General features: G+C 39.2%; 1 protein-coding gene across 5 annotated transcripts in view; it reads left to right on the top strand.

Moving 5' to 3' along the window:
- Positions 1–26032, top strand: part of ctnna2 (catenin (cadherin-associated protein), alpha 2) — a 311873-nt gene that overhangs the window by 162595 nt on the left and 123246 nt on the right. The gene's annotated exons all lie outside the window — the stretch shown is intronic.

Raw genomic sequence — 26032 nt, 5'->3', positions numbered from 1 at the left:
TAAAAGTGCTTTTTCATAGTCTTCCCACTTCCTGTTGGATTACATGCACAATGAGTGCCAAGTGTTTATCATCACTCTCATTTAGGCTTGTAATCTCCAGCTACAGATTGGAACCAACATTCCCTGAAGGGCCAGACTGTAGCCTTCTCTTTATCCCCTTCTCTCTCTCTCTCTGTCTCTCTCTCTCTCGTTCTTTCTCCTGCCCTTTCCTTTTGATGTGGCTCGATGTGTGCAAGCTGCTCCTGCTTGATCTGAGGCGCATTCAGAACAATTGCTTCGCACCTCGTTTTATTCGGCCGGCGTGCAGCCGAGCGTGCCAGGGCAGCATACGCACTTCTGTCTCTTCTTGTTGTCTCGGACATGCTGGGAGCACAGTGGACCACACACACACACACACACACACACACACACAAATACATACATACATAGACTGCGCTAGTTTAAGTACAGAGACGAGAGGTGTGTGCGTGTGTGTATGTGTGTGTGTGTGTGTGTGTCTGTTTCCAAGCGCTGTGTAGTTATTTATTAGCTCATTAGCTTCACCCAGGCAGCCTTGGTTAAAAAAAATAAAATAAAATCCCCAGAGTACTTCCACAGAGTTCGGTGTGGTGTGATCTAGCAAATGTGTGTGTGTGTGTGTGTAGTTACAGAGGGATCTGAGTTACAGCCAAGCTTCTGGAAATATCTTGGACAACAGATAGTTTAAAGATGAGTATCATGTTGAGCATTTCCTCCTCCTCCTCAAAAACAAACAAAACTATGCAAAGATTCCACCAAACGTGGAGGTCAGAATTGCCTCATGTATTTTATTATGATTGGAAGCGCAGGTTTGATGTTAGCATGACTCTAGCTTGTCAAACTAGCAGCACATGACATTCAGCGCAACAACAAAATGCAATTTTCCACAGTAATTGCCACTATTAGCGATGTTCAGTACCCAAATATCTGAGAAGAAAGGTATCTATTCCTGAGCAGGAACTGTACAAGACTCTGGAGCTCAGAAACAAAAAAAAACCAGCCTACTCTGAAAAGTTCCTGAAAGGGTTCGTGAGAGTCTGTAGTAATTACTGTAGTGGAAATTCAAAAGTGTTTGATGTCCCTTGGCTTCCTGAAATGATTCCTGTAGTGGCAAAGTGCCCAAAATTCCTGAGTTCCTGAAATGGATACTCATTCCTGAGAAAGTCCCTATGCTGGAAAAGTTCAGTTTCTAAATGGCCTGAAAAAGTGGGTGGAAAAGATCTAGTGCTTGAAACAGGTTTTTGCTGTATGTACACCTTAAAGGGATCTCACATCTGCTTTGACTTCGCGTCTATCAGAAACCGTCTAAAAACTCATAACATCGGTACCTCTGTGATTAAGGTTCTCCACTAGTGTCACTGTTGATTGGAACATTGAGAACTCTATGCGAGGTTCTATGGAGAATCCTACAAATAATCCAGACACTCTGGTTGGAAGGTAAGAATACTTCATTATTCAAAAAATTCTTCCCTCGAAGAACCTCCTTTACTAACTACACAAGTGTGGCACAAACTCCAAATTATTGCTCATTATTTTCTGTTTTTAGAGACAAAAATGGTTCTTCAAGGGTTCTTTAAGTCTTTATTGGATAATGTAGGCTCCTTAACTTCCTAAAAGGGTTCTATATGGAAAGCTTTGGGATAGGGATGTGTTATTCTACATAGAAACTTTAAGGGCTCCTCCAGAAGGACAACCAAAGAACTGTTATGGGGTCTGCATTTTGTAGATAGATCAGACAGATCAGATTCTGATTTCACTGAGTCCAAGCAGGACCTTAGGACATGTCAAATTAATCCTGGTACTCCAACCCAAATAAACGCAGCTAAAAGAGCCCTTAAGGGTTCTAAACTTTCTCAGAAGAGAAGTTTCCAGGACCCCAAAGCAGATTTTTCTGGAACAAAACCCATTTGTACTAGCTTCTTCTTCTTTAAGTGACTTAGTTAAGACGTAGATCAGCATCATGTTGCTGCACATTACATGGGTGTAAATTTAAAAAAAAAAAAAACTCTGCTGGTTGGAATGCAAATTACACTCCCAACGAAAACACTGATGAATCTTCCTGTTCCCTTAAACCCATCTCGCTTTCTCTGGCGAAATTACACCTGCGCTGTGGGATGCCTTTCATGGGCGGAGCTAATTAGCAATCTATAAAAACGCGAACAGAACCCTAGAATGGACGACGAGCCAATTTTGCAAAACAATTATTGCAGGTTTGGAAACATTTTAAAGCGGTACCAGCTGCACCTTTAAGACTCCAACACACACACACACAGAGAACAGGCATCATTTCAAGCACAGCGTGGGTACTAGCTGTTGTCGGTAAAAAACAGTGGGGTTCCGAGCAGGATCGGGCATCGCTCTGCTTTCATGCATGCCAATGCTGACTGAACCTGGGAGATAGGGATGGAAAAGGAAGAGAGAGAGACAGAGAGAGAGAGAGAGAGAGAGAGAGAGAGAGGGTGAGAGAGAGGAGGTATACCTGTATAAAGGATATAGAACCATGTCGTGTTAATAATGCATTCCTTTTCTAGAATCCTGTGTTTTTCATTTCATCATGGAAGTCATTTATGGAAGGAGTCTCCAGTGTCAGTGCCTTGTAACAGTCAAAACTGCACCTCTAAGTTTTCTGGCATCTTCATCAGAGGAGTTTATGCTTTGCAGGTTAATAAGAACTTGTTTCCAGAATGTTCCACAACATTAGATGTAACTATAAATGGATAAAAAGTATGATGTTCTTTAATCGATGACAAATTTAGGTAAATTGCTATAGTATAAAAGGAATTAAAACCCTTCAAGACATTCTGCTATAGGAAAAGAATCAACATCGGGTTTGTAACAGTAACGCTGCTTCGTCACACCACACCTCGTCATCGCACGTTAAAGAGCTATAGCGTACACAACCATTATATTATTAGCATGTGTTAATGGTGTTCATTCATAAACATTGTAAATTACATGTCAAGGTTCTTTATTAGCTCTATGAGGGTGATGAATTTAAACAAACACACACACACACACACACACTCCTTCCTTCTGAGTCTTAATTACAAACAGTCTTCTAACTGGATTAGTTTTGTTTCTTACAACATGCATGTATTTATCACTCTCAGGGATGGAGGTCTGATCTAATATCTCCTCTCCATATTGATATGACTCACTATCACGAGCAAAATCTCTTCCAGTAAGAGCTTTTTTATTCACAGACGCAGAGTTACAGCCCTGAATGCAGCCCCTCCATTAGTGTTAGCATCTCTGTTTTAAAAAGGCCTAATGATTCCGCAAGCTAGTGGCTGATAAAGACAAATCGGGGCAGCGCTTGATCGGAGGGAGCTCGTGAAACTAATACAGCTATTTTGGCCTGGATAGTGACATTGATTTGTGGCTGTTTGATTACAAATGCTGTGTTGGGGATATGTTAGGGAAACAGAAAGATGAATGTGGTTGAAATAATGTATTGTTTTGTCCTGAAGAGGTCGATTAGTCAAAAAGCACTGGAGCAGTGAGACGGTGATATTCTGGAATGTTGTTATAAAGGAGAAAACATTAAGCTTTAACATTGTGGCGTTAAATACTTTGTTTTAATCCAGGATTATTGTTCGTTTTTCTGAATTGAAATGTAATAGTAAATGTGATTTGTTTGAATAGGACTTTCTGTTTTATTTATTTATTTATTTAACCAATCATTGCCATGTGATGTCATCAGCAGGCGTCTCCGGCTTTCCTCTAAAACGCACCAGTTGCATTATACCAAAAATTAGTTCATAAATTTGTTTATTATTTCTTTAAAACTTGAAACACCAAGCATATTTAGGTGCAGTGAGCCGTCTCCATCGTTAGTAAGCTCTGTATCCTGGTCAGGGTCGTGGTGGAACTGGGAACACCAGGCGTGAAGTGTGGGATGGGATGCAAGTCCATCACATTGCACCATGCACACACTCATGCACACACTCATGCACACACTCATGCACACACTCATTCACACCCAGTCCACATGGTGGCATGTTTATGGGAGTCTGGAGGAACCAAGGAACTAGGATGAAGCCCACATGGAGAACACCGAAACAGACAGTAACCCGAGTTCAGGACTGAGTCGTGGACTCTGGAGCTGTGAGCCTGTCCAGCCAACCATTTAATCTTACATCAGCACTCTTAGTGGTTTGTCTGTAAAGCTAGCTAATGTTAGCTGATCAGGTTGCATAACATTTGCTATACATTAAATAATTTGTGGTTTCAAATGGTTTGGCTAATGTTAGCTAAGATTGACTTTCCACAATAAATAAAACACTTTATTGTTATAGGAAAGTAATTACCTTTGTGGTGGTAACAGTAACTCTGCTTCATCACACCTTAATGACGTTGATTATTTTCCTACTACAGTGGGCTAAATGTATGAAAACATCATACTTGAGATCCAAGAAATGCTGTCCTCGGTATAGCTGTTTAGTGGAATTGATGGCTTTACAAGAAAAACTAAATCTTTAGCAAAGTGTGAAAGAATTTAGAACAAGACACACTTCCTACCTAATTAAACACATTCCTGACCTTTCCTTGGCTCTGATGAGGCTCAAGAAAGGAGATCACATCAACATTTGTCCACCCCAGCAGCTGACGTTCAGCAGAACAGAAACTCGGCAGGCAGGAAAAAGCGGATCATATAAATGAACAGTCTGAACTTTGCTTGCGAGCGTTAGTGCAGGTTTGAACCCAGACAGAGTTTGGTGTGAGGAGAGAAAACCAGAGTGAGAGTGAGACAGGTTCAGGATTCTGACTCATGGATCTCATCATTTATTTACCACGGTGTTATTGTGCATGGTTTGTGCCTCGTTGCTCACCGTGCCTCTTTTTTTCTTCTCTTTCTTCCCGCTCAGTTTCTCTCTTGTTTTTTTAACGTGACGTGTGCAGCCATGCTTCCTATGTAGACAGGAGTGTTTCTGCTCTCCAAGCTTTGAAGTGTCAGACTGCGGCGTTGAACAATCAGACAGGATCTGATGCACTATGACACCGTAAGCAAGGCTCCGAGACGAGCTGCCGAGACGTCTGGTGACACTCCCATGCTTGGAGTGATGTTTCACTTTTCTTGTTATATAACACACTGTATGTATCTGTATGATGTTATAGGAAAATAATCAATGACAGCGTGGTGTGATGAAGATGAGTTACTGTTACCAGGCTGAAGTTAATTATAATTATAAACATTGAAGCATTTTACTCCTCTTATACCAAAGCAGATTTCGTACTGTTGTACTATAAATTGTCCTATAAATTGTACTATACTATCATATGTATTATAGAATGACATATCATACTCTTTATCTGTTTATACTTACATTTAATGTTGTGGACTGCCCAAGAGACAAGTTTTTTCCTCTTATCACTTGTGTTATAGCAGCTATAAACAGTCGTTCCCTGACCAGTCTCTCTTTTTTCTCTCTATTGATTATAATACAAAAAAATGCAGCTTGTCATGTTACTGAGAAAGCACAAAACATAAACTCCTCTGTCCTGAAGATGTCAGAAAACTTCAAGTTACAGCTTTACCTCTGACTGATACCTCTGAGTCGCATCTGCGATTTTTTTCTAATCCATTGTTCTCAAATGTATTCGAAATTTAACATAATAAAATATCATCAACACCTTCTGACCAATCACATTCGTGGACTCAGCAGGGCTGTGTTATAACGAAGGCCTTCTCCCACTGGTTCACAAAAGAAAGATAATACGTTAATAAGCAGAGCCAAAGTCTTGAAAAAAAAAAACCCTCATTATTCCTTGAACACCTTGATCTTACATGAGCTGGCTGACATTAAACTAAAACTTCAGTGTAGGTCTCTGTGCCCTGCTTGTCCTCAGGTAGAAAGAATGACATTCAAGAGGATTAGTCTGGGACTTTTGAATTTGGCAGGATGCTAGCTTGTATGTGGTATGAGGGATACTCCCTGAGAGGGAGCTAGACAAGCACCTGAGATGTGGGGACCATATATATAAGGACAGATTATGGAAAATGGAAAAACAGAAAGCCGGATTGCTTCATAATTCATTTCAGATTGTTCCTGTCCTCTCCTGTGGCCGGTGGCTGGTTAGTGCACAGAGCAGACCTCGTCTCTCCAGCAGGCCTGTGTATCTCAGTGGGGGAGGAGGAGGTGGAAGAAGTGGAGGTGGATGGAGCAGAGAGCTTTCTGCAATCACCTCGACCTGCTCGGACAATGCTGGCATCTTTAATCAGCTCTCCTCCCCTCCACATCCCGTAACCAGGGCAACAGCCGGAGCCATTTGTCTGGCCTGAGGAGAAAGGCAGGGAATTGACTAATGGCTGGCAGGCATGGAGAGAGAGAGAGTGAGACCGAAGAGAGAAATCTGAGTGTGGCTAACATGGAACTAAATTTAATGGAATTCTTTCTCCTCATATTAGACGTTTTTGACCTAGCATGGATGTAGACGAGCAGGAGGCTTTACATTTTACGTGTGTTCTTGGCATTAAGGTACATCACTGGAACAGGAGCATGATCTGTCATGCATATGGATGTTAGCACTGAAGTGAGGAGATGTAAGGAGAAGGAGCTCATCTACACTCTCCTAACCTTAGGATGGAACGAATGTCATGTTTTGAGTACAGCTATTACATCATCAACCATTTTGAATATCCAGTGTTTTCACTACAGCCTCAGTAGCACTCTGTTTACACAGCTGATGAAGGACCCCTTACCATCACACCCATATGTGGTTCTTCCCCAAACTGTTGCCTCAAAGTTGGAAGCACACAATTGTATAGAATGTCTCTGTATGCTGTAGATTTACATTTTCCCTTCACTGGAACAAAGAGGTCCAAACCTGTTCTAGCATGATAACGCCCCTGTGCACAAAGCGAGCTCCATGAAGACATGGTGTGTGAAGGTTGGAGTGGAAGAACTCGAGTGTCCTGCACAGAGCCCTGACCTCAACCCCACTGAACACCTTTGGGATGAACTGGAACACTGACTGCACCCCAGACCTCCTCACCAACATCAGCGCCTGATCTCACTAATGCTCTTGTAGCTGAATGGATGAATAATGCATTCATATTCATTTACATCCCTAGTGCAGATTGTCCTGGTTTAATATAGACTGTAGCATTCTCAGTTTAAATATAAACAAGAGGAAATTCATTTATCTCATCATCGTTCCTCATCATGTTTAGTTCTGATTTCTGCTCACTGGGGAATTTTATGTCTTTTAATCCTCTCTTTCATCATCATCACCTCTCTCTCCTGCTTAACAACTCTGCTCCTTGTTCAAGAAAAACTCAGAGTAAAAAGGAAGAGATATAGACAGTATAATATGGAGGTGAGAGATAGAGTATCGATTGGATCTTGAGTTAGTCAGGTCTAAATGGAAGCGTGAGGCCAGTCGAGCCACAGGGGGTTCTCCAGAGGCTCAATTTTCTGGACCTTGTTCTGCTCTTGACTAAAAGGTCAGCAAAGATTAGTGAGCGTTAGCCCGGCTCATAGCATGGCTGTATCTGTGACAGATTGATCTTTTCTTCTTTTTATTTCCTCTCCCTTCTTTCTTTCAGCTTTCTTTCAGTTTGAGGTTTGGAAAGACTCGAGAACCAAGATCTCCCCACTTCTGATGTTGCTCAGTTAGTGGCTAGTTGCAGTTAGGTTAGTATTAGCGCTAAATCTGTAGAGAGATTTTTCCTACAGCTGGAGGACGTACAATTTCATCTTGGCCCAACATCTCTGCTAGTGCTAATGCTAATAATCAAACAGCTCATTCTTATTCTCCAAATTGAGCATCACCATCTTGGAGCCCAAGACTGTGTGCTACACTTTTAGGAAAAAAACTGTTGATCAGTCATACTTTGGGATATCCTAGCTTTCTTATGTAGCTTTAGCTGTGGAACTTGAAAGGAATTGTCTCTGCATAAATGAATAACTACTAAAAAACATTTTGAGCCAAATTTCCAAGTTTGTTCTATACCTGTCCAAAACCTTTTCAACCACACCTTGATAAAGGTTAGGTTAGCTTTCTCTTGTGAGACTATCAAGGCTAGCTTTCACTCACAAGGTTAGCTTTCACTCTCAAGGTTCGCTTTCACTCTCTGGATTAGGTTTTTGATCACTAGGTTAGCTTTGAGTCATTAGCCTGCTTGGAATTGAAAAGGAGGTTCAAGAGTAAACATCAGCTCAGTGTGAGGAAAAAGAAAAGGTGACATGAGCCTTGTGATTGGTCATAGGAGATTATTATGCAAGCTTTACTTAATATTAGCTCCGTCCACTTTGCATAAAGACACCTTAGAGTCACAAGACCAACATTAGTAATATATGCATCTGCATCTCCATCCTCCACTCATCTGCATGTGTCTCTGTCTTCTTATCCGCATCTCTGTCTTCCGCTCATCTGCATCTCCGACCTCTGCTCATCCTCTTCTCCATCCTCCGCTCATCCGCGTCCACGTCCTCCGCTCATCCGCGTCCACGTCCTCCGCTCATCCGCGTCCACGTCCTCCACTCATCCGCATCTGCGTCCTCGTGACCTGCTGCTTATTGACTTCTTCATTCGCTTATTTAGTTTGATTCATTCATTGAGTCGCTCGCTGCAGGCGCTAATTACTGAACTGGAATATGAGCAGAGAAAGCCAATCTACATCTAGCCAGGAGTACACATTGTTTTTTCCATTCATTGTTTTACATTCACACACACACACACACACACACAAACATATGCACACACGCTTGTAATCTCTGACACCTGGCAGCATATGTTCATGTGTACATCTCAATGTTTTTGCCTGTTTGTTCCACTGAGAACCTGACAGAAGAACCCAGCACTGTGGAAAATTCAATGTCATTCTCTCTCTCTCTCTCTCTCTCTCTCTCTCCCGCTCTCCTTCTGCCTCTTTCTCTCTCTCTCTCTCTCTCTCTCCCGCTCTCCTTCTGCCTCTCTCTCTCTCTCTCTCTCTCTGTCCATTATCGACACCCTGTTGTTTAAATGGCTTTGCCGGAACCTTTGACATGCTGTCAGTGTTTTGGAGATTACACTCGTCCTCCGTCTCCATGACAGAGAGCAAAGCAACAGAAGAAAAGATAAAAGGATACTTGAGGAGAAAAAAGGTCTGAATGATGGACTGATCTATTACAGCTCAGTTCTGTGAAAGAATTTGTCCAAAGTGACAGTCTTAATCCCATTCAGCGGACATGTGTGGATGTGTGAGTCTCCAAACGTCACTTTTTTATTTGCACATGAAAACTAATACATGTCATCTGAGGCAGGTAATGTGTTTCAGAATCCCTCTGCATATTAGTTTATGCATTTAAATGGGCCCTAATGTCATTGCACTCAGTCCATGTGTTTGGGTTTGTTATTTGCGTCAGGTTCTTCGTAAGGTCGGCTCATTTTAGTCTGAAAAAAAAAAGCCAGAACCCGTCAACGTGATGAAACAAGACAAAAATATGGATTAAACACAGGACATTTTTAATCAATCCTGATCCAGAGTTTAGATCTGATTCCTGCATGCTGGTTCTAATCATATTCATAATCACAGCACTGTTCCCAGCGTGCAGAAACGCAGGAACCGGGCCATCAGAGAGCATGGGGACGCCCTGGCCACCAATTTCCAACAATCTGCCCTTCCAGATTGCTCTTTGGCCACCAGTTTCCTCTAATCCAGGGGGAATGTATTTGATGCAATATCAGGCGAGGGATTAGAGTTTTAATTCACTGAAAGCTGTCATTTGGGAACATGTAATGAAAAACAAAAATACACAACATATGTTACAAAATAAAGCTGCAGAGTTTCCAGTGTTGAAATCGTTTATATACTTTATTGGCTTTAATTGAGTTTGTGTATTTGGATATGTCTTCTCTGAATGCTGTACTCAAGAACTAGTAGTGGGCTATTTAATAAATAAATAAATAAATAAATAAATAAATAAATACTACTATTACTACTACTACTACTAATAATAATAATATTGTCGCTATTGTCGTCATTATTATTATTATTATTATTATTATTATTATTATTAGTGCTATATGCATCTGTTAAAATATCACATGGTCTTTGAAATACTTATTTTATTTTATTTCATTTCGTTCTATAATTTTTTAAAAATTTATTTATTGTAAGTACTAAAACTTTGAGAAGGCTTTTACTGGAGTTTTTCTTCCTTCCTTCCTTCCTGCATATATATATATATATATATATATATATATATATATTTCATAATAAAGTATAGGTTAATATTTTTAACCTATTTTAACCTGTTTTTATTCCACTCACCATTTTCATCATATTTACCTACTTTCTTTTTAAAATGTACCTTTTCGTTCTGATTCCTGTGGTCTTGCTACACTGTATGTTCTAAATGGAAAAACTTTATATACATAAAGCTTACTAGTTAAACAAAATTCATAAACCATGATCCCAACGCAGACTTTCGACTTCGACGCACCACCAGTGGAGAGAAAACACCATCGCTATCGTCAGCCCATGCACCATGTCATAAACGGACAGAAAGAGCCCAATGGCTTGGAATGTGCGATTTATTATCCATCACATTTGGATTATATGTGAGATTAGTTTTGCTGCTTTCTCACTCCAGTTTGACATGAGGCACCTGTGGAGATATGTGGGTGGATGGTCCACTCAGTGAAGTGGAACCTCTCCAAGTTATGCCATGGCAACAGCGTTTTCAGCTCGAAAACAACCTCCATCACATATGCTGCTGTCTTTATTAGAGACTGACAGGCAGGCAGTGGGTTATACGTACCGTATGCCTTGCAGAATTCTGATTTACTGTGCTGCCTTACACAACAGTGACGAGGAGATGCCATATTTCAGTCTGAGAATGTATCGATCAACCTCCTCAGAGCCTGGTCAGAGCCTGGGACCAATTTTTAGAGCATCAATACAATCAGGAAGATGATCGTAGATCTGCGTTCTGGCTCAGAGATAAATACGGGTTCGAAGACCCTTGCAAATATTAGGATGCACATATCAGCATTAAATTCTCTTTTAATTGCCCTGGAAGCCATCCCAGTGACTGTGAGCTGCTGCACAAAGCCTCGGCTTTTGAATTACAGTTGGCGCAGTACAGTTGAGCATTTGTACTCTGCCTTTGGCTTCTTGCAGAGTACTAACAATGCTAAGCATAATGTAATTAATTAAATTTAGCGCAAAGAGCTCTGAGCTCAAGGGAATATATGGGGCTCTGGCATGCAGAGCTGCGCATTTGCACAATTATCAAGCTCCTGGAATTGTTCAGAATAAAGCAACACAGTTTTTTTTTTGAGAAGTTGATTTTTTGTTTTCAGATGCTGCTTTACATCTAATCAGTTCTCTGTATTCCAGAGGCATAGCCATGGGTGGTTAATATAACATTTACATAGCACAGCGGATTATACGCGTGTCAAACCACATTGTTTTTGCACAGTAATTGTACTATAATGATGTTCATAAGGTCAAGATTACGATCTTCATATTTAACCGCTCCATACACCAAATGACCATGTTCATTTAATGACATTTTATTGCCTACCTGCTGTTATGGTGAGAAACATCAATCAGGATCATGTATTTTTCTATTTCTGTTTGAAAGATGCTAGGTAGCTAGATGCGGAGCTTAGGGATATCAGTGTCAAATATTGATGACTAGTATTTTACTTTAGTCATTTTCAGTGGAAAGACTGTGCCTTACATAATAAAATAAGAAACATACATAATAAAAAGAAAAAAAATCATGCCATCACCTTGCTTACTGCTCTCTGGCACCCATCCAAAGTGCATAAGTGCATCAAACATCAATATAATTGTACAGATCATGCAGTAATTTTATTTAATATATAACCTCATTCCCCCTTAAATTAATTCCTAGCCAATCCCCGCTTTATAAGAAGAGCATCCAATCTTGTCTTAGATGATTGAGAAGCAATTCCAAATTATATTCCTCCGTCATGACGCAATGACACAGGAACGGACTTCTTTCCCTAATGGAGTATTGAAAAAGACATTCAGCATCTTTGATTCACATTCACTGTAAACATCAGGCTTTATTACGATTGATTGACCAGACAGGAAATATGAAGTGAATAGAGTTAGGAAGTGATTGGATCTTGAGACGGGTTTCAGAGAACTGTGTTCTCTTTTTGTCCTGAACAACAGACAAATTTGTGGAATTGTTTTCCGTCCTCATGGTCATGGTTGTCACTAATACAAACCAGTGCTTTGATTTTTAAATTACAGTAGATGCAGTACGCTTTGCGGTTTCTCTAACATAACAAGCTGTGAGGTTTCTTTGTCGTATTAACTTCAAGAGAGGGGAAAATAGTGAATACGCTGTTGATTATTTTTCCATAACAGCACAAACACTAAGTATTTTAATTCCTTATTTAGAGAACTCTGAGCTGGGAAAATGTTATAAGAACTACCATACTGGTCTTCCATTCCTCCAGCAGCAATATTCCATCATTTTTCATCATGATGTAATTAATAGCAAGAGAAATAATCTCTACATAATAATACTTGAGTCCTGAAAAGACGTTTAGCATCTTTATGCATGCTTTATTGTTATTGATAGTCCAGCTAGGAGTTGTGAGGGGAGTGAGGAGAATGCTGTGAGTTAAGGCATGATTTGATCTGCTGTTGCAGCTATACCAGAACTTTTGGATTTGTTTCTTGGAAATCGTGGACTTGATTGTCACTAACAGTGACTAATGATCCCATCCATTCTAGCTGTGGGGTGTTTGAGGATTTTGTAAGTGTGTTTCTTAGCAGCAGTATCAAACACAATGACCATTTTGGCCGGTCAAGTTGGACTTAACCTGCGGATATAAATTTTTATCCTGCAGTGCAAAATCATGGTCAGCTTGTTCCATAATTCTATTCTTAACACTTTTCCAAGTGAACCAAATATAACCGCAGGCTAACTGTCCACCCCGCCCCCTGTCCGAACAAAATCAGCTTCCAAAACTCTGTCCATGCGATTTTGTTCCTTTTAATGGAATTTGACTGTTGTATCTGGTCCGACTATAATGATACTTCACCTCCAGTTGCTTTGACATATTGGTGTGTCATGCTAATGGGTTCTATTTGAATATAAAATGGCTGCCTTGCTTGCTCATTGCTCATCCATCCTCTGTGATATCCACCCACTGAAATCAATCAGTCAGGAGATCCATACCTGTCTTGCTATCTACTTACTGTTGACAGAGGCGTGATTGCTTTTATTGTCACTTCTGCTGTCATTTTCAAATTATTTTCAACACTAATTGTGTAGAAAGAGGAGAGAATGCACTCGATATTAACTTCAGTCTTAGAGTATTGAAGTAGAAGCCAAACTGCCTCAAAAGGTTGTTTTTTTGTTGTTGTTTTTTTTCTGCTCTCTGTGTCTTTCCTCACCTCTTCAGTCCAACCTTCTGCTTTTTCCCAGTGAGTTAGTGCTATGCAGGAGGCTTTCTGTGCCATTTTAGCTTCCAAAAGGTGCACTCTGACTTTTACTTAAATTATGTAACTCAAATTGATCACCCCATACCACCTCCACCAACTTCACCACCAAGTAGGGGCAACTGTTGTCACTGTAGTCTTTGTTGTAAGGTTTGATGTTTTTTTTTTGTCTTTTCTTCAAGTTTCTTTTCCATTTATTATGTTTTCTTTATGTCTACTTATTCCCTTAATTTTTACACACCTCAGTAAAATGCTTAAGAAACATTTACATTTATATGGCGTTTGGCAGATACCCTTATCCAGAGCGATTTACAGAAGTGTTCTCTATCGATAGATACATCCTCATAATGGTTCACTAGGTCAGGTACAAAGAGTACTATCAGTCAAAAAACCCTGTAGGGGAGGTGGTATAGTATGAAATACACACAAGACAAATCAAGAATTATTTTTAAATAACAAATTGATAATTTAAGTACTTCCACTGGTTGGTTTTTAGTCATCTTTTGAAGACAGCTGCATGTTCAGACATGTAGGGGAATTTCATTCCACCAACCAAATGCCATAACAGAGAAGAGCCTTAATGCAGGTCTTTCTTGTACCCTGAGAGAAGTTGGGTCTGATCGAGCAGTGCTAGAGGACCGGAGGGAGAGTGGTGAAGGGGGTGATAAGTGCTTTAAGGTAGGTGGGTGCTGGTCCATTTTACAGCTTTGTAGGCAAGCATCAGTTTTAAATCTGATGCGGGTAGCCACAGGAAGCCACTGGAGGAAGCATATCAGTAGGGTGGTGTGAAAGAACTTGGGAAGATTGAAAACCTGTCATGCAGCTGGCTAGATCTGGATTGATTGCAGTGGTCGAATGCCACGCAGAGGCAGACCTAAGTCATACTTTCATTTCCTACAACTATTAAAAAATTTATAAAATGTTGTTGAATGAGCATAATTTCATAATTTGGCTTTTGGTGAAGGAAAAGGAAGATTTGATTCTGTCCCCCAAATGCTCATCTGCATGTTTGCTCTCATGCTGGTTCTTCTGTACCCTACTCAATGGTCATTTTTTTTTTGGTTAACAGTTCTAGTTGACATTCTAGCTGAATAGTAAACCCTGTGTTGTAGGGTTCTACATACTCAGAATATATACTGATTACCTTAAAGAAACAAACTAAAGGTGCTAGGTGAAACCCTTTTAGTAAGAATGTATTCTGAGTTACATCTTCCTCTGAACTCTATTACAGCTGGAACTGCGTTCATTGACCTCAAGACTTTTTGTGCCTGCAACTTGTAAAAGGCTTTCAGAGAGCATAATGCTTTTGCTCTGCTTTCTTCCCCCTTTTATTTCACAGGATCCTCAGATCATGGGACAATAATAGACCCCCTTAATGCTGTACTCAGTAAGGAAAATATATAATCTTAATTCTGAATGTTGGAATAATATAATGACACAGGGATTTTTCTTGCACAGTATTACAACTCTGTCTGGCCCATTTTCAGCATGGGGATCAGCACAGAGCACTCCTATCTACTGATGAGCACAAATTACAGCTTTTGCGGCTGACCGCAAGGCTCGAATCTGTCTCCATCACTTAAAGGTCTACCTGAGGCTTTGTGACGACTGTGTAGAGCAACGGTCTGAGAGACCCAGAGAGACAGAGAAGAGAAGATCTGAAGCCAGTATAAAGTAGCACCAGCTCTTGTCTGCTCTTGAGTTGGCCTGGAGGGAGGCAGCTGTGCATGGCTGCTTTAATAATCAGAAGGTTCAAAGGATCCAACATCTATAGTAGCTGTCCTCAATATTTTATTACATTAAAATGAAAGCAGCCAGCTTCATGCTCAATCAGCTTGCTGCTGCTAAGCACTGGAGAGAATGTGCTTATAAAGCTAGTGCTGGGGTTTGAGAGATAGAAAAGAAGAGCTTTCTTGACTAATGCTTTGGACTTGCTGTTTTAGTTGCCCTCATCTCATCCTCTACCCACAACCAAGCTGAAGCCATAGATTGGTTCTGCCAGAGAGCATTGCCGATCAAAGGGTCCAGGGCTAAACTGTCAGAGAAGGGGCACTTTTCATGCATCGGTCACTTCTCTTTGCGAACAGGTCACTTGTGTGTGGTCCACAATGACAGCTCCGTAAATGGGATCAAATCAATGGGAACATTCTGTTCCGCTGCATTTGGAGTGGGATAAATATTGACCTTATTTCCAAGGAGTACTAATATTTGCTCCTGAGTGATTTTTGGGTTTAGTCTATATAAAAGTAACTCTAAATATGTTGTTAAAATCAGGAAATAAAAAAGTGGATAATCAGTGACAGGACAATTGAAACTCTCTGTGTGATTCATTTGAGAAATAATTCTATTTTGGTTCATGAGGCTCAAATATGCTTTGTTGGTAACACTGGAGAATTTGAGTGACAGAAGCCAAGATTGGTGTGATTGTTTACTATGTAGTTCCCTATCAAACTGCCAAATATTTTGATGATTACTCATTAAAATGTATCTCAAATGCTTGGTGAAACTTGATGGCCCATTGGCTACCATCACTTTTAAGTAATTCTTAAATCTTAAAAACAGATTTGCCAGCGTCTTCCGCTAAAGAACAGCTTAAATTATTTCTGACAGGAAGTATATTCTGTCCACACACACACGCGCACACACAGACACACACACGGGCTGACATTTGCAGAAGTGTCAAGCAGGTTGCATATGGCCAGGGAAGGCAGGATGGTGGCGGTAATTGCACCTGACAAGGTGTGGGGTCTCAGCGGCTTAAACCATGCAAGCAGTTCTCCCTCTGTTGATCATGTCATGGGTGTGTGACGCGTCTCCATGCTGCCACTATAACCTCACGATAACCCCCTTTATTACCAGGCTGGTACAGTTCCATATAATATAGCACCTCTCTCAAACCCAGGTTCACTTAACAAAATCAGGCAAAAACAAAGAAATAACATTATCACACATAATCATCATTGCAAAACAAGGCTTATTAAGGAGGTAAGATGAATAGCCTGGTATAATCAGTGTACAATGAGCTGTATAATTGGTGGTTAATGTAATAGCATGGACGTACATTTAGAGGTGAGATCAATTGAAAAAATCTACAAAGGTAAATTATGTTCAGTCAAGCTTTATGTCTTTGCCTGCAAACACGTTTACCTTTTTTTTCACCTGTGTATATGAAATTCATACAGAAGATTAAAATTAATTTTTTGTTCTTTTGGCAAAGCAATGAAAATATAAATCTATTTGCACAATACATATACATTGAGTACTTTTTCATAGAGAAACAAAATTGTTCAATTTTCATAGAGCAAGATAATGAGACTACCCCAGCATAGTCTTCTCAAACATATTTACTCCTCAGACATATCACACACATTTAACACATTTTACCAAAATCAGTTAATCTGATTGACCTGATGATAATTTGCTAAAGACATGTCTCCTTTTAAGCTCGAGAAGTGACAGAGGAACCACAGTCTTGGCAAAAAAGTGGCTTTTAGGGCATGGACAGGAAGGGCTCAGGCTGGAATCTTGGTGTTGTGCCATCCATTATAAGCAACCAGCTGCTCAGATGGCAGAGTCGCCAGAGCATCATGCTTACCAGTGGCACAGCAAAGACAAAACCTCCCAGACAGGGGATGCTCATTACAAAGTTTGGCAGGCATAGGTGGTCTGGGAGTAACTGTATTAACAGCCCATCTGATGAACTCCCTCAAGGAAGTTCCACAGATCCATTGTGGCTCATGCTGGCATTACCTGGCCTGTAATTAAGCCACTTTCTCTGGCTGTAATCTCTGACCTTGGGGCCTGGGGCTAGATGAACCAGCTCACTTCAGCTTGTTCACATAGCACCCAGAGCAGTCGGTAGCAGTGGCTCTGTGTATGCAGTAATTATACCCCAGGCTTTGCACCATAGAACTGTCCACTGTGCCTTTCTGTGACCTTCTTCATGGGCTGGTTAACAAATCCAGGATTGACAGAGACTCTGATATATAGTCTCACTGGCTGAGTGGTTGCGAAGCAGCTCATTGATTGCACAGTGGCCTGTTGATAAATGGAGGTTTTGTCCATTCACCTGCAGTGGACTTTACGAAGAACAAAATGCCAAGGGTTTATTGAGCTGTTTAGTATTCTGGATAATACAGGAAATCCAGCAAACGGTGGGATTTGAATCTGGGCCACTTAGATGTCAAAGACAGCAGCAAGGACCTACTATTTTGAGTATGAAGTGGTCATGAAAAACAGGTATTTTCCGAAATGCTGAGCTGCTGACTGACTGATCCATAAGGGATCAGTAGATAAGGCTTCTGGCTAGTAATTGTAGTCCTGGTACTTCCAAGTTGAGTCCTTGAGCAAGGTATTTAACCTTCAGTTGTATGTTGGTCTAGATAAAAGTGTCTGTCCGATCAGTTGCTGAAATGTCATCTGTACACAAAGTGTCGATATTCACCAAAAATATGGACCAGCAACCAGCCAATTGGCTAGATGTACAGCACTGACTAAACCAAGCTTGTTTTACAGCATCCGGGGTATAGGCGTAAACTTGAGCCAGTTTGCTTGGCAAGCAGCAGGAGACCACATTGATCTTGGCATTGGCAGTCAGGCATGTTGAAGCACATGGAGTTTGGTTGCATGGAGGTGCTGGTTGATGAGTGTAAAAATAATCTTGGCCATGCCTCTGATGTTCATGGACCTGACCAGGTTTACTTGAACCACCTGACTGATCAATGGATCTGAGTAGTTTTCACAATATAACACGTCTTTTCTTCTGTCTTTCTTTTTGTCACCTCTTCTTCTTCTATCTTTACCAGCTAGTGAGTAGTGAGAGGGTATTTTTTTAAACCTGATTCCACCTGCAACCCCTCAATAATCAGATATGACTATATACAGGACTTAAGAGGATTGTGCAGAACATGAGAAAGTGATGAGTTTAATAAGAGTGTGGAAAACTTTAATCTGTAGGCTTACTTTGTGGCTTCTCTCCATTTCTCTTTCCAATATTATTTGTGCTATTTGTGCTATATTATACTCACTAAAGTGTTTGCAGGTGTGAGTGTTTCTTGATTGGTCGGGAAATTGCAGGTCTGATTTGATAGACCTTTTTTGTTGGTTCTAACTGAGGTTGTTTTACCTATGTAGTTCTTTGTTCGAGAAAATATAGGATAATATTTGTAAGGTAGCATTATACATTTCAATACAGTCATTAATTTAATGTCAATAAACCAGTCAGTTAATAGATTCTACAGATAGTTTCTACAAATAAATATGAAGCCATCATGTTTCAGAACCATTTCTATTATTCACTGAGATGATCAAGTATTTCCTAAACTGTATTTGTTGATTTGTGTTATAGAAATAAATGCATTTTTATCTGCAGGTAACTGCATTTTCACATAATTTGGTGCAGACCGTCATAAAGCTGCTTCCATCATGGTTCTTTCAGAGGGGGATTGAGACACCTGATTTTTGACGACTATACTAAAGATCACATTTTGATTAGTCTGTAACAGACAAGCTTGCTGTGAAAGCGACATTAAACTCACCTCATCTGAGTCATTCTGTGTATCTCTCTCTTTTGCATGCAAATACAATCCTTCCTCCACATAACTTCTGAGAAATTGAATCACATTAGCAAGCAGCCAGCTGCTTCTTTTGCATATCCTCTTGCCACTGTTTGCAGAGACCAAGGCGAAGGCCAAATGACCCATGCAACACTAATTGAATCATTTTGTGATGGGAAAATAGTTTTGCTTAGGCAGTTGCTAATTTGTGTAATGGAATCTTTTTTTTTTTTTTTTTGAATGCTTGGACATTCATGGCTGACCCAAGGAGATTAATAATAATCCACTGGGTTGTTTTCAGTCATTCAGACCATGAGCATATTGGTCACGTGCTGGATTCATAACAGCAACTGAAATCAGTGAAAAAAAAAAATATATAAGTGGTTCTTCTTCTTCTGCTTCTGCGTCACATTCTGGAAGCACCTTTTGTGAGCCAAATAAATGGATCATGAAGAGCGGGTATTCTGTGATCGCTTAACCCCATGAGCCTTTGCAAATTGTTTTTAAAATGGCACTTCAATTTCATTCTTTCTGCTGTCCTAGTATGATTATGGGTTCTGCAGAAGCAATATGGAGTTATTTCAGTTATTTCATGATCCTTCATGAGCCTCGTTCCACTGGTACAAGACATTCAATTAAGTGGTTACCCAGCAGTTTATTTCAGTAGGCCGTATGTTAATCCTTGATCTAAGTGTGGGTAAAACAGAGATCCAATCTTAGCCCAGTAAATAGGTTCCATTCACGACTGAAAGAGCTTCTGGTGTTCTAAACATCACAATACACTGACCAAATGCTAGTTTCAATATTCACCAGCATTGATCTAAAGAGAAGTGCGTTCAGTGTACACTGAGGTCTGTGCTTGAGACGATCGATTCCTCATCCCAAGTGGCCATGTTTTTATGCTTCAGTGTAATGGAACATGATGGAAAATGCTGCTCCCATTTGAGCTCTTTTGTTTTCTCTCTGATGGCAAAGATGGCCTTAAGGACTCTGGCATGTCTGCTGAGAATAATTTACCATCTTCTAAAGCATTTTTATAATAGGACATTTTATAGTATTTTGCTCTTTGCAGCGTTATTATAGTCATTTTTGCGGTCACTTGCTCATGTGGCCCAATTAGCAGGCGAGCTAGTATGAACATACAAATGAAAATAGACTTTACCTTTTGTGTACAAGTTGTGTTTTGTGTGTCTTCTTATCCGTGAATGAGAACATCAGAACATTTTGTTGCAGTATTTGTTATGGTTTTCAAATCGTGTACACAATCAAGTCTGCAAAAATCTGAAGGTAGAAACTGAAGGAGGCCATGAGAGTGGAATTGACTTTGCAGGGTTTTCTTTTCATATTAACCTTCACAATTTGAAATTGCTGGCTCATGACAATAATCTCTCTATTAACTCCTTTAAACGCTATGAGGAACATGTGAAATAATTGCAACTGTACCTTTAATCATAAAGAATCACCATTTTGTAAACATCTAAACAGGTTTTACATTGGTGGAAAATGAAAGTATTCATGTCTTAAAAAAGGAATTGTTTGTTTGTATACTTGTAATATAATTTCTGCTAAATAATGAATATATAAAGAGGTTCTCTTGGTTTTATTGAGCCAAAAGAAACAAGCATACTGACACGGGTGTAATGTTCAAGAAGTGGAAATACAATGAGGTCGTTTACTGCACTGAGATATCACTGAAATGCAATAATGCAAATCAGATTTGTCTCCTTACTCCTCTGTGTTGGTGGTTTTTAAAAACATTATGGATCTGCAGTTATATGCTACGAGACTGCTGGATGTGTTCGAAACTGAAGGAGAAAGTAGAAAATATTTTCCCTTGTTTTGGCTCTGACGAAAGCATTACAAGCTTTTCAGGCACTATACAGGGCGTCCCAAAAGTCTCCATACATAGGAGAAAGTAACACTTTTTCCCCAAATGTCTTCCAAAATTTTTTCGATAGTTTATATGTACGTTTTTTATAAGATAGCCTTTAAGAATGCCTTTGACAAACGAAGAACGTATTGAAATCATTCTCATGGCTAGTTAGAGAAGTTGTCATAAGGTTGTGATGGACTTCAGCATGAAACATGTCAAACACATCACACACGACACTGCTGTCAAACTTAATGACAAATTCAAAAAGACTGGAAGTGTTGCGGACCAACCGAGAAGTGGACATCCACGAACATCCACTGACGAAGACACAACCGACGTGGTGTTTGAATGTAACCTTGATATGTATGAATGTGGCTTTGTAGTAAGCAGCGTCTGATCTCAGCTCAAACATCATAATACAGTGGCTTTTCATCCTCACTGTTGTTTCATAGAGAAACAATAAAAATGAGTTGTCTGCTGTTTATGAGATGTGCCAGGTCGATGTGTTTGGGATGCAGAGACGCTAGGCCTGGATGCCCGGGAGTCACGAGGTGGCGAGGGGCCATGCTTTGGTCCATGTCTCTGGGGCATTTGATAGACCAACTCCATCTGCATTTATTTCTTCAGTTATTTATGCAGAGGGTTGGAGCGATGCTCGATGCTCGAGTCTGACAAACAGAGCGAGAGAGAGAGAGAGAGCTGCAGCACAACCACGCTAAAGCACAGATCATTTGTCTTCTTGCTCTGAAGTCTGACTTGGGCTTTTAACTAGCTTGTGTTCATGAAGCATGGCCTGCCACAACCACAGTCCTTTAATCCCAAAGAGTTTAGATTGCAGCGATGTTTGCAAATCAGTGAGATCTACTTTTCTGCTGTCCAGCTCCAGTGAAAATAATGTTGAAATAGAAACCACAAATACCAGTTTCAATGAATTAATAGCTGAAATTTACCAAATGGTAGATATTCCACTGTTCATCATAAGCACAGGTGATACCCGAATTCTTTACTCAACTAAAATTACTCATTTAAACAAATCCTCTGCTAAAGGCTGAAGTACAGCTTTTAATTCTTCACTTAACTTAAAGTAGAAAAGTATAAACTCTTAAATTTAGCTAAAGTTCCTTTTGAAATTCGTATATTAGACTGATTTTAGTTTCTGATGGTGAAGTAATGCCTTTCTCAAGGAACCAAGAAAAGTGGGAAAATGTTAGTCAAGTCTAACTAACAGCAGCTTTAGTCCTAATCTCTCAAAAGATAACTAACTAACTAAATGCTAATTCAGTGAAGATAGCTGTGCTAATACAAACTGAGTGAAGCTGTAATCAAGATTAAATTAGGCATCATATACAGCTAAGAGTCTATGATAGAGTGCGTATGAGTTCACACAACAAGCAAAATGTTTGATTTCAGGGGTTTTTTTTTTTTTGGTTATTTTTATATCTCATCCCCAAGAACAAAATGTATGTTGTAAATATTGTAATATAATGTGATTGGAGATTGGTTATATACACCACAACATAATAATATTAATATATGAATAAAATCTTATCTTTCATCAGCATTTGATTCTGCTATTGAAAGTATCTAGTTATGGTTAGAGATGATTTTTTTTACTGCTTAAATAGCGCACAGCAACACGGAGTGAAACACACTGAAAAAGGACCAAGGTGACAAGTTAATGTATACTGAATCAGACAAAGGCTGCAATAGTTAAAAGCTTAAAGTATGTGAAGGTGTTTGCATCACAAGACACCAAAGAAGTGTTGAGCACCGCCTCAAATTAAGGTTTTCTTTTCTGCTCCCTCAAGGCTGTGCATTCACTACTGACTAAAAGCTCTGCAATTTATGGCTATGACGTTTGATCACTCAGAAGCTCAAGGATGTTTTATCGCATGAAGAGAACTGACTTCATTGGGGCTTTTCAGATGAATTGATTCTGATTGTTTCGGAGGTGCATCTGATGTGCTGTCGGATTATTAGGTCCTCTTGCCTTCTACTGATGTCTGTCATAACATCACATCCACCCATTATTCAGGTCACTTTAGTGTCTGGTTTGTTGCAGCCCATCCGCTTCTCTACAGGAAGTGTTCAGCAGTAGAAAGCGACCACTTCAGAACAACCACTGATCTGATATTAATTGTTTTGTTGTTGTTGTTGTTGTTGTTTTATCACCACAGCAGTGACACTGACATGGTAGAGGTTCAGGGTGGGATGTAATTGTGTGAGGAGATGGAACGCAAAACAGGAAGAGTTCACAATGCATCTGTCATTTAATGTTTAATGTATTAAAGCTGTAGCTCTTCACAAAGACCTGTCATCAACTAGCATCTCTCTGGGGCAGTTTTGATAGCAATTTGTGTGTGTGTGTGTGTGTGTGTGTGTGTGGTATCCCGCAGTCCCAGTGCACTCGTCAGCTTTGACACTCGTGTGGTCGTGATGAAACCCAGCTCCATCTCACTTCAGAGCTCTCCCTCTTTGTCTTTCTCTTTTTTTCTTTCCCTGTTCTCCAGTTAGGTGTGACAGATGACTCTATGACTGTCCTTCTGTACACACACACACACAAACACACACACACACACACACACACACAATACCTCTCAGAGCTTGTGGCATACTCGTAAAAATCCTAGTATACGTTGTCATTTTGAACTCTAAAATCAAAAGTCTAAACTGTAAACTCTAAACTGTAAATGATAAACTCTATTCTATACTGTAAACTCTAAAACGTAAACTCTAAACTGTAAACTGTGATCTCTAAACTCTAAACTCCCAACTATAAACTCTAAACTGTAAACTGTGATCTCTAAACTCTAAACTCCCAACTATAAACTCTAAACTGTAAAATCAAAAGTCTAAACTGTAAACTCTTAACTGTGCTCTGTGAAACATATATTCTGTAGACCATTAACAAGCAACTTTCTTTCTTTCTTTCTCCATTCCTCTCTTCCTTCCTTCCTTCCTTCCTCCCTTCCTCTCTTCCTTCCTTTTTCCACCACTTCCACTGGTGTAAGAAGCCATGCTGTAGAGGATGTGCCTCTATAACTTTCCTCTGACTCCGACTGAATGTTAAAAATGAGAAAAAAAATAAATCTCCTGCTCTGTCTATAGATTTTTTTTTTTTGTGCGTGTGTGTGTGTGTGTGTGTGTGTGTGTGTGTGTGTGCGCGAGTCCTGGTTCTCTGTGCAAGGCGTAATCCGCTCCGGCTGCTGGTTTTTAAAGAGTCACGTGGAGCGTGTGTGAATATTGGAGTTAAACTAAAGCGTGCTCTCTCTCCGTCACATCCCGTATCCGTGTCTGGGATCAGATCTGATCTCCGTGTTTTGGCCTCAGGCTTTCCTCGCTGATCCTTCAGCACTGTTAGTCATTCGTTTGCTTATTTTATTTGGAGGGAAAAAGCTGTATTCTTTCAGAGTAGCTTAATGTTATGTGTATATATTTATTGTGTGTGTGTGTGTTGGTTATTATGGAAGCATAAACCAGTGTATTTGATTACACAATTGTGTAGACACTTTATTCGCTTACAGCAAAACCAATTTTCCGTTACGTCCCAGCTGCACAGTTCCCTGTGATGTGTCCTCTAGCATTTTACAGCGTATGAATCCGGGTGTGTTCTCAGCACCACTGACACTTTCCTTAAACTCTATTTTATTTTGTAGATTAAATTCCGGAGAGGAGCGCTGATAGACAGCTAAATGCTCACGGATCTCTAACAGGAAACCCGGAAACCTTTCCTCTCAAAGAGCCGGACTTTGCTGTAAAACACTGTCTGTCTTTTATTCATTTAAACATTTTAAAGTGGAAATTTGATTAAAAACCATTTGTAGAAATTCCCTTAATTCCTTAAAATCATATCTTAAACCTGATCTATTAGTTCATATAGTGAACTATAGTTTATTATAGTTAGCCAGAAAAATAAAAAAAAATAAAAATAAATAAAATTATACTTTTAATCAATCAAAAACATTTAAACAAAATTAAATTGAATAAAATTAAATTAAAAGAAAAATACCACTTATTTACCAAAAATAAATAAATAAATAACTGATTTTTTTATATATATTATATATATAACATCCAGCTGTTTCTTTGAGCAGTCAGCAGGTGAAGAAAACCCATTTCATGATCCCATGACTTTGTTTCTTTGGTCTTCTTCGCTTTGAGAGGAAAATAAAGGTATGTTTTTAAAATATGCGCATTCTCCGGCATGTAATAAATACACTCTCATCCATGTCACATATCTAATTACACGGTCATGACGCTGGATTATAACGCTAACCTCCTACATGAACCAGATGTCACGGGAGAAAATCATTTTCCTTCAAAATGTCAGAAGTTGTATCTCAAGACATGGAGGATGACATCGACATTTCACTTCCTCTGTAAAACCTGCGCTCTTCTCTCTCTCTCTCTCTCTCTCTCTCTCTCTCACACTCTCTCTCTCTCTGTCTTTCTCTCTCTCTCCTCTCTCTCTTTCTCTCTCTCTCTCTCTCTTTTTTTTTCCAGAATTTGCACAACACCTTTTCTCTTGCAGTTCAAGGGATAAATGATATTCATATAGACAATGAAAACTTTTTTTAAATAATTTAAATAATAATTTAAAATAAATTCAAATGAAAATTCAACTTAAATTACTTAAATTCAAAATAAATTATAGCTATAATAACTAAATGGAATAAATGTAATTTACTTAAAGTTTAAAGAGAAATAAAATGTGCCATTTATTTATTTTTTGCAGTTAGATTTATTTATGAAAATAGAATTAGTATGGGAAAAATATAAAAAAAAAATAGATTGTCTATAATTATACATTCAAAGGAGTAATACGTATATTTTTAAAATATGTTTTTTTAATAGAATTTAAATAGAAGTTAAACAAAAGTACTGAAATAATATTCTTTAATGTAAAATTAATTACCTTTTTTAATTAGACCCAAATGAGAAAAATGCTATTTGTATGGAAAAAGGAAAGAAACGCAATGTAAATAAAATTATTTTTAAATATTTGTGATATTATTCCTTTATATAAATAGTACTGATATTTTAATTACATTTTTTTACATTTAAATTAAAATGGAAAACAAAACTATAAAAATAAAATAGTTTAATTTAAAACAAATTCCCATATTTTTATTATTTACATGGTACACAAATGGAAAAGAAAATTAT

This window comes from Pangasianodon hypophthalmus, chromosome 28 (genome assembly GCF_027358585.1).
Source record: "Pangasianodon hypophthalmus isolate fPanHyp1 chromosome 28, fPanHyp1.pri, whole genome shotgun sequence".
NCBI lineage: Eukaryota > Metazoa > Chordata > Actinopteri > Siluriformes > Pangasiidae > Pangasianodon > Pangasianodon hypophthalmus.
Note: the sequence above shows the minus strand (reverse complement) of the source record. Positions and strands in the feature narration are given on the sequence as shown.